Raw genomic sequence first — 12215 nt, 5'->3', positions numbered from 1 at the left:
ACAGTATATTGTATTCCTCAAGGTTTAGGATGTCGTTTGATATCGTTGTTAATTTTGTTTCAGTTAGGCATATAATATGTGGTTCATTTTCTTTGATATAATCATTCATCTCTAATAATTTGGATACCATTCCATCTACATTTGAGTACATCAACTTAATCATCTTGTTTACATACATGTCATGACTTGTGTCTACTACCTTCCTCCTTTTTATTCCCTTCTGGTTATGCACCACTTTCGTACATGCAGTCCAATTACTTTATAAAAAAATGTATTCTTCTCCTCCTCTGATCTTCCCTCATTCTTTGTTTTTGCTTCCTCCCTCTTCTTTTTTTAGTAACTCCAGTTCCTCTTGATTTAGGCATCTTTTTATCCATACATTTTTGAATTCTTCTTTTTCCATAAGTTTCTTTGCATTTCTTAGTATCTCCTCCACAGTGTTTATACTCAGGAAGGTTACTTTCAGGTAGCCTGTTGTGTTCCTCTGTGTCTTTAGTACAGATTTCCTTTGATATTTCCTTCAATATGCTCATTACATTTGCCATGTCCTTTTTGTCTCGAGATCTTGTTTTTTTTATTTCTTCCTCCTCTGTACCTGTGATTACTATAGATTTGTTGATATGTGCTGAATCTTTGACCAATATAGGATTGTTTTGGATTATTCTTTTCACTTTCTTTATAATGCTTTTTTCTTCAGCTCTTGTTTATAAGTCTTACTTTACTTTCACCACTTCAGCATACGTAGTTTCCACATCATTTTTGTAGCTTTACATTGCTTCATTCACCTGTGTTATCTTCTCCTCAATATCACTGCTCTGATCTGTCGGATTGTGTACTTTCCTAATTGTCTCTGTATCATTTCTGAACTCTTCCATGAAACTGTCATGGTTGACAACTGTATTTGCTTTTTCATTAATCTTCCATCTAAGTGAACCCACCTCAACTGTCAGCTCATCTATTGTTGTGTCTTATTGACTTCCTTTATTAATTTTTCATTTTCCTCCTTCTGCATGTGCAGTTGCTTCTTAACCCTTTCGCGCGCGAAGAAGTTAGTAAGTTTTGTGATACATGACGAGCCAGCTTTTCTCCCCTCCCCCCAGCCTGCCGCGTGCTCCAAAAATGTGTATTCTTGGCTTATTTTCACCACCCAGACATATTTATTTTGCCGCAAAACCCACATACAGTAATCCCTCGCTATCCGATGCACTCTGTATACGATATTTCGCGTATGCGATCGATCTTCTTTAGTACCCTTGGGTCTCTATACGATTGCTCTGGCTCACGCTTACGATCGCACAAGTGCGGTCGGTCCAGCTTTCCTCAGCGCAAGTCGATAGGCATTTGTTTGGAATTGCGATCGCCACGCCAAGGATGATGGTGCGGCCACCCATCAAAGCCAGCTTGGGCTACAAGTAGCCAATTGGGCTACTTTTGGAAGCTTTGCACTACTAAATTTTGAATTTAGCTACTTGCAACTTTTTGGGCTACTTTAAAAGTAAGTTGGGCTAACTTGGGCTACTAATGAGATGAAAGTCAAAAGTTGATTAGTGATTATGTATCATTTAAAATATAGCCTAATATAATTACCTTTTGCCAACGGCCATACCACGTTGAGTACACCGCTTCCCGTTCGATCAGCGAAGTTAAGCAACGTTGGGTCTGGTTAGTACTTGGATGGGTGACCGCCTGGGAACACCAGATGCTATTGGCATCCCTACGTCAAGTGGGGTTGGTGGAGGATTAGTGCCCCTCCCTGTAAAACAATTAACTCTAAGCCCTTGGCCACCCTGTCTGGGATACATGGCGTCTGGCAATGAATGAATGAATGAATAATTACCTTTTAAAGACACAAAAAGATAATGAATTATAATTTATCATATCATCCCTCTTTAAATTTCTCGCACTCCTGCATTAATCCTTGATTGGCTATTTAATTTGAACTGAACGTGTGAGATTACCACCCCAGTCAGTCGTGTTTTCTTCATCTACGACTCGTGGATGCAGAAGCAGACCTTGAAAATCTTCAGTTGCGAAGACTTGGTCGTGGAGACTTACTGAATAATTATTTAAATGTGTAATTATAATGAGGTGCAAGAAAACACTTTCCTTTAGTTCCTAAAATACTTTCATTAAGTTGAAAAAATGACTAAGTCCAATAGTAAGAGTTATGTTTTGTGAAGAAGAAAACAGCTTAGTTTCGCGAATGTAAAAGAAATGACATAATTTAAAGAAAAGAGCAGTAAATTTAGTTAATGCAGTAAGTAAGGAGTTCTGTGTTAATTAACTTTAGGCTTACATCACTTCGAACAACCTTACAGGAGCATTAATGGAGCAGCATTCAACTGGTAAGTTGTGCACAGTTAAATTATTTGCGTCTGTATGTATATACTCGTGGAGAGAGAGAGAGGGAGAGAGATACTGTAGATAGATATATTGATAGATATGTATATATACTGTACATAATTATGTTGGGCTACTTTATACCGAAATTCACTACTTTCGAGGCCTGTTACCGTTACTTTTGGTCACAAAAATCTGGCAACCCTGGCTCAGCCTAGTCTTTCCCGCACTCCCATTTGATTCACTAGCTTTGTATTCCTGTGCATTAGCGACGTGATTTTCACTATTATTTTTCGCCTAACCTCAAGTACAAGTTCTGTGATGTCTTCCAAGCGGCTTGCAAACTCTAGTGCCTCTGATCTCAAGCCTAAGAGAGCCAGGAAGAGCTTATATTTGGAATCCAAGCTCAACATCATTAGGCGTCATGAGGGAGGCAAAGGGGTAAACTCCATTGCTCACGCCCTTGGTCTGGCCCAGTCTGCAGTATCAACAGTGATTAAGAATACTGCCAACATTAAGGAGGCTGGTGAAACGAGCTTGTCAAACCTTCCGTCTATTGTTTAGTGTTTTGGGTGAAGAGGGAGTGAGGAGCGAGTGTTTACGGTGTCGGGACGAGTTTGTGTGACGTAAGTTTTATAAGTCAGTGTTTATGAAAATGTTTCAAATTCTAAGTTGGATGTGTGTCATTCATTGCTTTGCGATTGTTATCATTAAAGTAGAGCACATAAAACATCTTTTATTTATAGCCTCCCTTGTCACACCTTCCGTCGATTGTTTAGTGTTGTGGGTGAAGAGGGAGTGAGGATCGAGTGTTTACGATGCCAGGACGAGTTTGTGTGACACGTAAGTACAGCACATAAAACATCTTTTATTTATAAACTATGTGGTACAGTATAGTTTAAAGGCACATAAATATGAGTCTAGGAACTCATCCTTATTTTTCCCATTTAACCTTAAGTTCAGTATACGATTGCGCGATTTACGATTGCCTATTTAGGAACGTAACCCAATTGGATAGCGAAGGAGACCTGTATTCCTATTGATCGATGTTTGTTCTGAACTGATAAGCAAAAAAACAAAAACAAAAAACTATGTACATTAGGGCTGTGTGAATAAACATTCAAGAGCATACATCTTACTTCCCAACATCATAAGTCAAATGTTTACTAATCAATCTCTGCATGTTATACCATCTTTCGAAAGAGAATTTTATTAGCTTTCGAATGCCGGAGGTCCCAGTTTGATACGAGGTAGAGTGTTCAAGTAATGAGCAAAAAAGTAAAACCCATTTCCGACAGACAAGATTTTTTTTTTTCGGGGAGCTCTAGCGAAAAACTTTTCTTGCCACTGTTATGCATTTATTTTATCAATCTGTGTAATATTTAATTGGCTTTCATTTGAGCCCACAACAGTGATCCTAGGCCTCATAGTTTTTGAGAAAAATGCAAAAAACTACTGTGTACCCACACTGTGTCGTGACTGTAGGGCAGTTTCCTGCCTTCCTCTAAGTTACTGCATGTACAGTATTTCACCAATTCTTTTTACACTAGATATGCACACTATATTCACATGATTCACTGTCACTATTATTATAGCTGAATACTAACATTTGGTGCAGGGTAGAGGCAGTGTAGTTGATTAGAAACAGTAGCACAATCTTCAATGGGCCAACGGCTGATAACGACCAGGATTGCTTCATAGACACCAAATTTCCTATTGCAAACACCAAATCTAATCACAACAGTGCCCAAACCCTATACACAAGCACTGCTGGTATAGTGAAATATGTTGCACAGCCAGGACGGTGGTAAGAGTGGAAATTTTAGGGACAGAACCGTGCAGTACTTTCCCCACTCACAGCTCATTTGGTACTGAATAAGCTGTCTGCTCTCTTGCTGGTATCAGGACCCACAGTTACCAACTCATTACTCTTGATGAGGAGCGGGGAGGCTATGACGCCTCCAAAAATGACGCCGATTGGCCGAAAACTCTCTCTCTGACGAAAGTTTTTATGCTTTAACCCCTAGGCACCAGTCCACATCATATGACATGTTGGTAGAGGCCTACGAATCACGTCATATGATGTTTTAATTTTTCACGGGCATGTTTGAACTTCATAGTGCGCCATATGGACTTCTGAGTATTGTCCCAGCATAAATGATGCGTGGGGTCACGCTGGCTGGCTGGGGGAGGGGGCGGGGATGAGGGTGGGGGATGGGTGGGAGGGCAGTCCAGCAGTGAGGAGGGCTGTGGTGGAGGGTGGTGGGAGGCTGGCGTAGAGACTGTGGCCTTGGAACCAGCTGATACTGGTTCAGGGTAGGGGTAGGGGTTGGGAGGGGTGGGGTGGTGAGGAGGGTTACTAGGGGGTCCTGAGGGGTGTGGGGGAGAGTGTATGGGTGTTTGAGTATGCTTGTACTGACCATAGCCAGTCTTTAGGGAGTATCATACTGTCAGGAATTACTAAAGACAGTGAAATAATGTGTAAATAATAGTGAATGACTAAATAAACATAAATTTGTTCAAAAATAAATATCATGGAAAACAAAATAAGCTGATCTTTATTAATTACTTCTTTGTGTTTTTTTGCTATTTTAGTTGTAAAATCGTGTTCATATGGCATTGTGAATTAGTGAGAGAAACAAAGACACACTCAACACTTATTTTGGTGCAAGATAATCCTCCTCCTCCCTCCGTTACCACCGCCAGCACACCACTGCGACCTTGAACATGCTCAGCCCAGCTGCCACACACCGGCTCCCTCACACCACACCACTACCTCCAAATTGCCAACAGAGAATAAGAATGCGCTTTTTATGTGTTTTTTGTAATTTGTGATTGATTTGTAATGAAAAAAAATATTTTAGGGAAAATTTATTTTCCTGAAAATAACCTGGTTCTGGGACGTGGATAGGTCTACCCATGCCCGGTGCCTAGGGGTTAATGATGCTGAAAGCGTCGGCGAGTATAGTCACAACCACACCCATTTGACAACAAACGTGTCATCATGCTCGAAGGGGTTAATTTAATCCATTTCACTCTGAAATGCCTTCCCCAGTCTGTTTCCCCGCTCTACCAGCTTATTGTACATTTCCATTTCAACCAGTTCCTGGTAGAAATCATCATCCTGCATTCTACCTTTATCCCTCTTCTTAGCTTCTTCCAAAATTGCTTTATTAAAGTATGTGGACATCTTGTGGTACTAGGAGCAAAGATTCTACTTACATTCCCAGATGCACAGACTAAACACAGTCAGCTGACGAGCTTGCTTGGCGCATTCCTGCACTAGTTTGTTTTATTTTATTATTTGAACAACACTCTTCCTTAAACCTTCCTGTTTAATATTAGGACACCATTTAGTTTAACCTGGTACAGAGCTTGACTCATATGAAGATACTAATTAGGTATGACCAGTTGTTGGCCAAGTTGGCCAAACGCGGAGCAATGTGTCATACTTCCTGCCTGCACAGTGTCTCTTGTGTGTATGTTTGCATGTAACAGGTCAGCTGAGTGTCAGTACAGCTGTGTTTTCCTCTCGTGTGTCATCAACAGTGAACAAACGAGTGATAGTATAATGTCATTATACAGTATTTGTTTCGAAATGTGTCTGGGTTTTGTTGAAACAACCAGCAATCTGTTGTAACCTGTCAGCCAGAAACGACCCACTGCATGTGTACAATGACTGAGATAGCATTTCCCCATCATCTGCTTGGAACTGTATATGCATTACTCAAGATCTTACTCTATTAACCATTGTCTTACAGGTCAGTTGTACCTTGGGCAGTTTACCCGCGACAACAACTGGTACCGTGCCATCGTCAAGTTGGTGGTGGCTGACAGTGGGAGGGTCTTTGTCACTTATGTTGATTATGGCAATTCTGAGGAGATCACCTTCCCAAGGTAAACTCAACATTGTCATTGTGTGGACATAACTTTGTGTTGTAATACTTGACCCTGTCAACCTAGTGACCTACATTTTATCATTGTATAGTTTTGCTACATTAAGACAATTATATTCAGCTTCAGAGAGACTTTTTCAGCTAGAAGAAGAAGTAGGTATAGCCTAGTTTAACTTTGTCGTCACTATATGTCTGCCCTCAGTAAAAAAGAAAAAGATGGTTGTAATAATAATGATAAATAAGTCGCCATCCACTCACTCGATGTAGTGCTGCTCTTGGTTGACTGCCCTTTCCTCTAGTCTTTCCTTCCTTCCTCTTCTGTCTTGCTTTCCTTCAGTCTTTCCTCTTCATTCTGTCTACAGATGTCTCTACACTGAGTGACAAGCCAAATGGTTTCCTGTACACCAGGAAACCGTTTACTGTGCTGAGTGGTAACCACATAACTAAATTACGGCACCTGGTGGTTTAGTGGCTAATTAGGGAGCTCCAGTTGGATTGAGCCCCCGGTTCCTCGGCTTCTCAGGAGGCAACATAGGATTGGATGATGGATGGATGGACATTATGTATATATATATATGTATCCATCATCCAATCCTATGCTGCCCCCATGAGAAGCATAGGAGCCCGAGGCTAGGCAAGTTGGCCTTGGCATTTAAGATGAGAGTGACCAGCCTCACTCATCCCTGAGTGGCATTATGTGAGCAATAACCCCCAACCACCCCTTGGATATAACCCTTCACTGGCTCAATCTGATTGGACTGCCGTAATTACCCACTAAACCACCAAGTGCCAAAATTTGGTTATATGGTTACCACCCAGCATAGAAAACGGATTCCTGGTGTACAGGAAACCATTTGGGTTGCCACTCAGCGTAGAGTCTCCAATAACCAGAAGGAAGAGGAAAGAATGAAGGAACGTAAGACAGTAGAAGGAGTGTAAAGTCATCTGTAGGCAGAAGGACAAGGAAAGAATGAAGGAAAGAAAGACAGAAGAGGATGGAAGGGAAGAAGGATGGAGGAGAGGAAAGGGAAGACACCCGAGAGCAACACTACATCGAGTGAGTGGCTGGTGAGCGCCCCCATCTACCACATATACATATATATATATATATATATATATATATATATATATATATATATATATACACACACACACACATATATACACACACACACACACACACATATATACACACACACACACACACACATACATATATATATATATATATACCCCCCTGGGGGTAGGGGGGGTTTTCAAGAATACTCCCCCAGTATCCCTGCTTGTCGTAAAAGACGACTAAAAGGGTTGGTGGAGGGTTAGTGCCCCTCCCCGGAAAACAACTAACTAAAAAAACAAACAATAAGCCTCGGACAAGGACTGACCAAACGATGACGACCAAGGACCAGACAAAGGACATGGTTATCGGAACGTGGAATGTAAGGGGAGCGAATGATGAGGTGAAAGAGAGAGAGATTGTCCAGGTGCTTGAGGGTGCGAAAGTGGATATATGTGGAATAACTGAAACAAAATGGACAGGAGAAAGTGTGAGAGAATGGGTGTATGGATGGGGTATATGTGCAGGAGTAGGTGAGAATCAGAGGGTAAAGGAAGGAGTATGTATAGTTGTGAGTAAAAGATGGAAGAAGAGCATAAGACAGTATGGATCAGTTGGGTCAAGGATTGTGTGGGTAAAGTTGAAAGTTGGAATACAAATGTGGGCGATTGTGTGTGTGTATGTGCCAACGCAAGATCGTGCTAGAAGAGTGAGGGAAGAGTTCTGGACAAATGTAGAAGTGTGCATGGAAAAGTTTGGAAGGAATGAGAGAGTGTTTTTGATCGGTGATATGAATGGTAAAGTTGGGAATGTGAAGGTGGATGGAATAGTTGGTGAGTGGGGTGTGCCTGCTGAGATAGATGAGAATGGCAGTGCGCTAGTGGACATTTGTGCTGGGAGGGGGTTGGTGATAGCCAATACCCTCTTCAGGCGTAAAATGATCCACAGGTATACATGGCGAGTGATGACAAGGGTGGGTGGTGAACTGAATGAAAGGAAGGCAATGATTGATTATGTGTGTGTGTCATAAAGACTTTGTAGTTACTTGTAGAGATGTATATTTTAGACTTGTGGTCGAGCGGCTTTTATATCTTGTAGTAGCTTCCCCACCAAATGTCATGTAGTGACAGGAGAGGTAAAGAATAGTATGGGACTATTTTTATTTGTCTTGGAAATATTAACAAGTCTCTCACACGGAACGAATATAAGTCCCGGGTAGCTACCTCCCTGTCTCGCTATCTGTCTCTCTCTCTCAAATCGCTAAGCCCTTCTTCCGTGACCTGTCTCTAGGGTCGCTTGTCTCCTCTCTCGCCTGTTCGGTGGCTAATCTCCGTCTGAGCTCTCTTTCCTAAATTCTGGTGTAGCAGGGGTGTGTCACGTGTGTTCCTCGTGGGTGGACTAGGTCTTTGTTCATGAGAGGACTGCTGACAGCTAACTGCATCATCTCCTTACTGGCTGCTGTCGTCAGCTTTCCTCAGTGTTAAGAGTGTGTAAGCATGTTTAGCACTGCTCGATTCTCGCAGACACAACACCTTCTCATCATCTGACTCCCTGCTTCTATCTGTCTCTCTATCTATCTATTTATCTATCTATCTAGTATGATTTGCCACTTGATGTCGTACCAGAGCACAAGCATGGTGATGGAAAGAAGAGGACGACTTCCAGAGGTACAGATACGCTTCTGAAGAGGGAAGTAATCAAGAATCCTCGACTGACAGCAGCAGAATTGAAGAGAATGCATCGCCAGCTGTTACAAGACATCTCAATTCAAACTGTCCAACACTGCTTGCAGAAGGAGCTGGGTTTGCCAAGCTGCACCGCAGCCAAGAAACCACTTCTTACTGACCGCATGAAGAAGCAGCGTATTCAGTTTGCCAAGAAATATGCACACTGGATATCAAATGAGTGGAGAAAAGTTATGTTTTCCGATGAAAGCACATTTCAAGTGTTCCAGGTGCATTCTTCCAAGGTTCGTCGCCCTGCCTCCCGTAGTCGATATGACCCTGCTTACATGGTGCCGACTGTTAAGCACCCACGATCAGTAATGGTACGGGGGTGTTTCGCAGGTGAAATGGGTAGGGGACCTCTACTTTCTTCCTAAGAACTTGATGATGAATGGTGGCCAGTACATTCAAGTTCTGGAAGATCATTTCTTAAACTTTTTTCTGTTTGTGGGTACGACTTATTCATGCACAATTCAGCTCCATGTCACAAGTCGAGGTAAATAACAAAACGACTTCAGGATAATCGGATTGAGGTTCTTGACTGGCATGGCAACAGTCCGGATCTAAATCTGATAGAGGACTACTGGGCAAAGATGAAGAAAATCATGGCAGAGAAGAACACACCCAACCTGGACAACCTCAAGACTGAACTGACAAATGTTTGGTGCAAGGAAATGTCCTTAGATTACTTTAGAGATCTAAGTGATTCCATGCCCAAATGCATCCAACTGGTCCAGAAAAACAGGGGAAACATGATTTCATATTAATGAATGGCATTTCATGAACAAACATTGTGATATACTGTGATTTCTGTGTTTTTTAATATTGTGTGGGGGGAGGTCCTAAGTCAATTTATGGTAGCTGTAAGGTCTCTAAGGACACACACACACACACACGTCACCGACAGAGACAGAGCTCTTCCTGGATTTTGGGGAAATAATCGTTGAGTCAGTAGCAAAAAGGAGACCAGCATATTGTGATTATGTGGATGAGTGCTTGAGTGGTGGTCCTGTAGGACAGTAGTTTAAAAAAAAAAATGCAGGATTTGGTCATAAAGAGTACAAGATACAGTGGAAAGAGAAAGTTTCCATATGGTTGCATCATGGCAAAGAGGGACGGTGCTTTTATTACATCTGGTGAGGGGGATTTTGTGGGCTTCTCCGAAGATGATGTGGGAAATGGAAGTACTGAGCTGAACCAAACAAGAGTAGAAGGAGTAGATAAAACGGCGGAGAGGAATGTCCAGGAGTTAAAAAAGGTATGGGGAGTAATTAGAGAGTTGCAGGAATGGACCTTAGAGCAGGAGAAAGAGATCAAAATACTACGGAATAAACAGGAAAAAGTTTGCACATGCAGTGTTGAACAAGAAAGAGAAGTCACTGAATTAAATGTGAGTAACGAATCTGCCTCAAATGAAATAAAACAGCTCAAGAGGGAAAAAAAAGGCTGGAAGAAGAAAGGGACAGGATGAAAAGTAAACTAGATGAGTACGAATCAAAATCAAGGATGCAAGATGAGCACATTAAGGAAATCAAGGAGAAGGTGGAAGAAAATTCAGGAGGAAGGGAATGTAAATTTGAAAGAGGTTACAGAACAACAAAGAAAGGAGAAGGTGGAGAAAGAAGTGGTTAGGGTACTGGGAAGTAGAGAATCTTTAGTCAGGAATGTAGCAGATAAGAAAAAATGTACCTGGGTAATAATTTCAGGAGTAAAAGAAAAACGTATGATAATAAGATCAAAAAGAGAAAGAGAAGAGCTGAGTAAGGTTAAAGGGATAATATCAGTAGTTATAGAGGGTAACAACAAAGCTCAAGAAAAGACAAGAAGTGTTTAGGTTAGGAAAGTACAAGGAAGGAGGGGCAAGGCCATTGAAGGTGAAGTTTAAGGCCCAGGTAATGGTAAATGAAATCATCAATAGAACATGGAAATTATCAGACAAAGAGGGGTTAAAAAATGTTTGGATAAGAAGAGATGCAAATGAGGAAGAAAGAGCTAAAATAAAGGAGTTAGTAAAGGAAGCAAAGGCAAAAAATGAACAGAGAACGGAGGAAGAGAAGACAGTGTTTTATTGGAGAGTTATGGATCAGAAATTGAGGAAATGGTACTGACGGAGAGAAGGAGAGAAAAGGGTACAAAAAACAACGAAAAATATTTGAAAGTGGCATATAGTAATGTTGATGGTTTAATATCGGCAAGGTTAGAAATCAACGATTTCTTAAGGGTACATGAACCTGATGTTGTTTGCGTTGTAGAGACCAAGTTAAGAGAGGATATTGATGTCCATATGGGAGATAGTAAATACAAACTGTGGAGAAGAGATAGAAAAAACAGGAGGAGGAATGATAGCAGTGAAGAACAACATAAATGTAGATACTGTGGAAATGGGAGAGGGTAGGGCTGAAGTGATAAATATGAAATTAGAAACTGAAGAGATTGGCAAGAGAGATATGGCAGTAGTGTATGTTCGCCCTAAGACAAGAGCATGGAATAATGATGAATACCAGGAGATGTTATTGGACATGGTTAGTAATCTATAGAAAGTGATTGAGAAAAGCAACAATATAACTCTAATGGGTGACTTCAATTGTAAAGAGATGAACTAAGAGGAATGGGACTCAGGAGGTAGTGAAGATTCGTGGGGCACCACATTGTTAAATATAACTGAATAACGTAATGACGTGGTGGGTCAAAAAAGAGACACGATTCCGAGGTGATTACACACCAGCAGAATTAGATTTACTGCCAACCAAAGAACGTGATGTAATTGAATCTTTGAAATGTCTGTGTCCTATAGGAAAAAATGATCATGTGGTCATTGAGTTCCAGATGATAACAGGGAACATGGTGCCAAGAGACAAGCTTTATAGGCAGGGAATATACAACTTTGAGAAAGCAAACTTTAGAGGATTGAGAAAATTTTTTGAAAATGTGGATTGGAGAAAATTCAGAGAAATGAGAGATACAGAGGAAGTGGGATATCTTTCTAGACCTCTGTAATTCGGGAGTGGAAAAGTATGTGCCAAGAGTAAGGGGGAAAGAAAACAGGAAAAAGGAGTGGTTTAATTGAACTCTACAGTGGAAGAGTTGAGAGGTAGGATGGGACTGGAGTGTGTTGGTGTTGTGATGAGGAGAGGTAGATTGAGGTGGTTTGGACTTGTGGAGAGGATGGGAGATGATAATTGGGTGAGGAAGGTGAGA

General features: G+C 41.2%; 1 non-coding gene across 1 annotated transcript; it reads left to right on the top strand.

Moving 5' to 3' along the window:
- Positions 1 to 1592: 1592 nt before the first annotated feature.
- Positions 1593 to 1711, top strand: LOC145404196 (5S ribosomal RNA). Its single transcript, XR_013898128.1, has one exon. It is a non-coding gene; the product is annotated as a 5S ribosomal RNA (ribosomal RNA).
- The last annotated feature ends 10504 nt before the right edge of the window (positions 1712 to 12215 follow it).

This window comes from Coenobita brevimanus, chromosome 62 (assembly GCF_032717465.1).
Source record: "Coenobita brevimanus isolate Jiangsu-jjx chromosome 62, ASM3271746v2, whole genome shotgun sequence".
NCBI classification, from domain to species: domain Eukaryota; kingdom Metazoa; phylum Arthropoda; class Malacostraca; order Decapoda; family Coenobitidae; genus Coenobita; species Coenobita brevimanus.
This window is presented reverse-complemented; position numbering and strand designations above follow the sequence as displayed.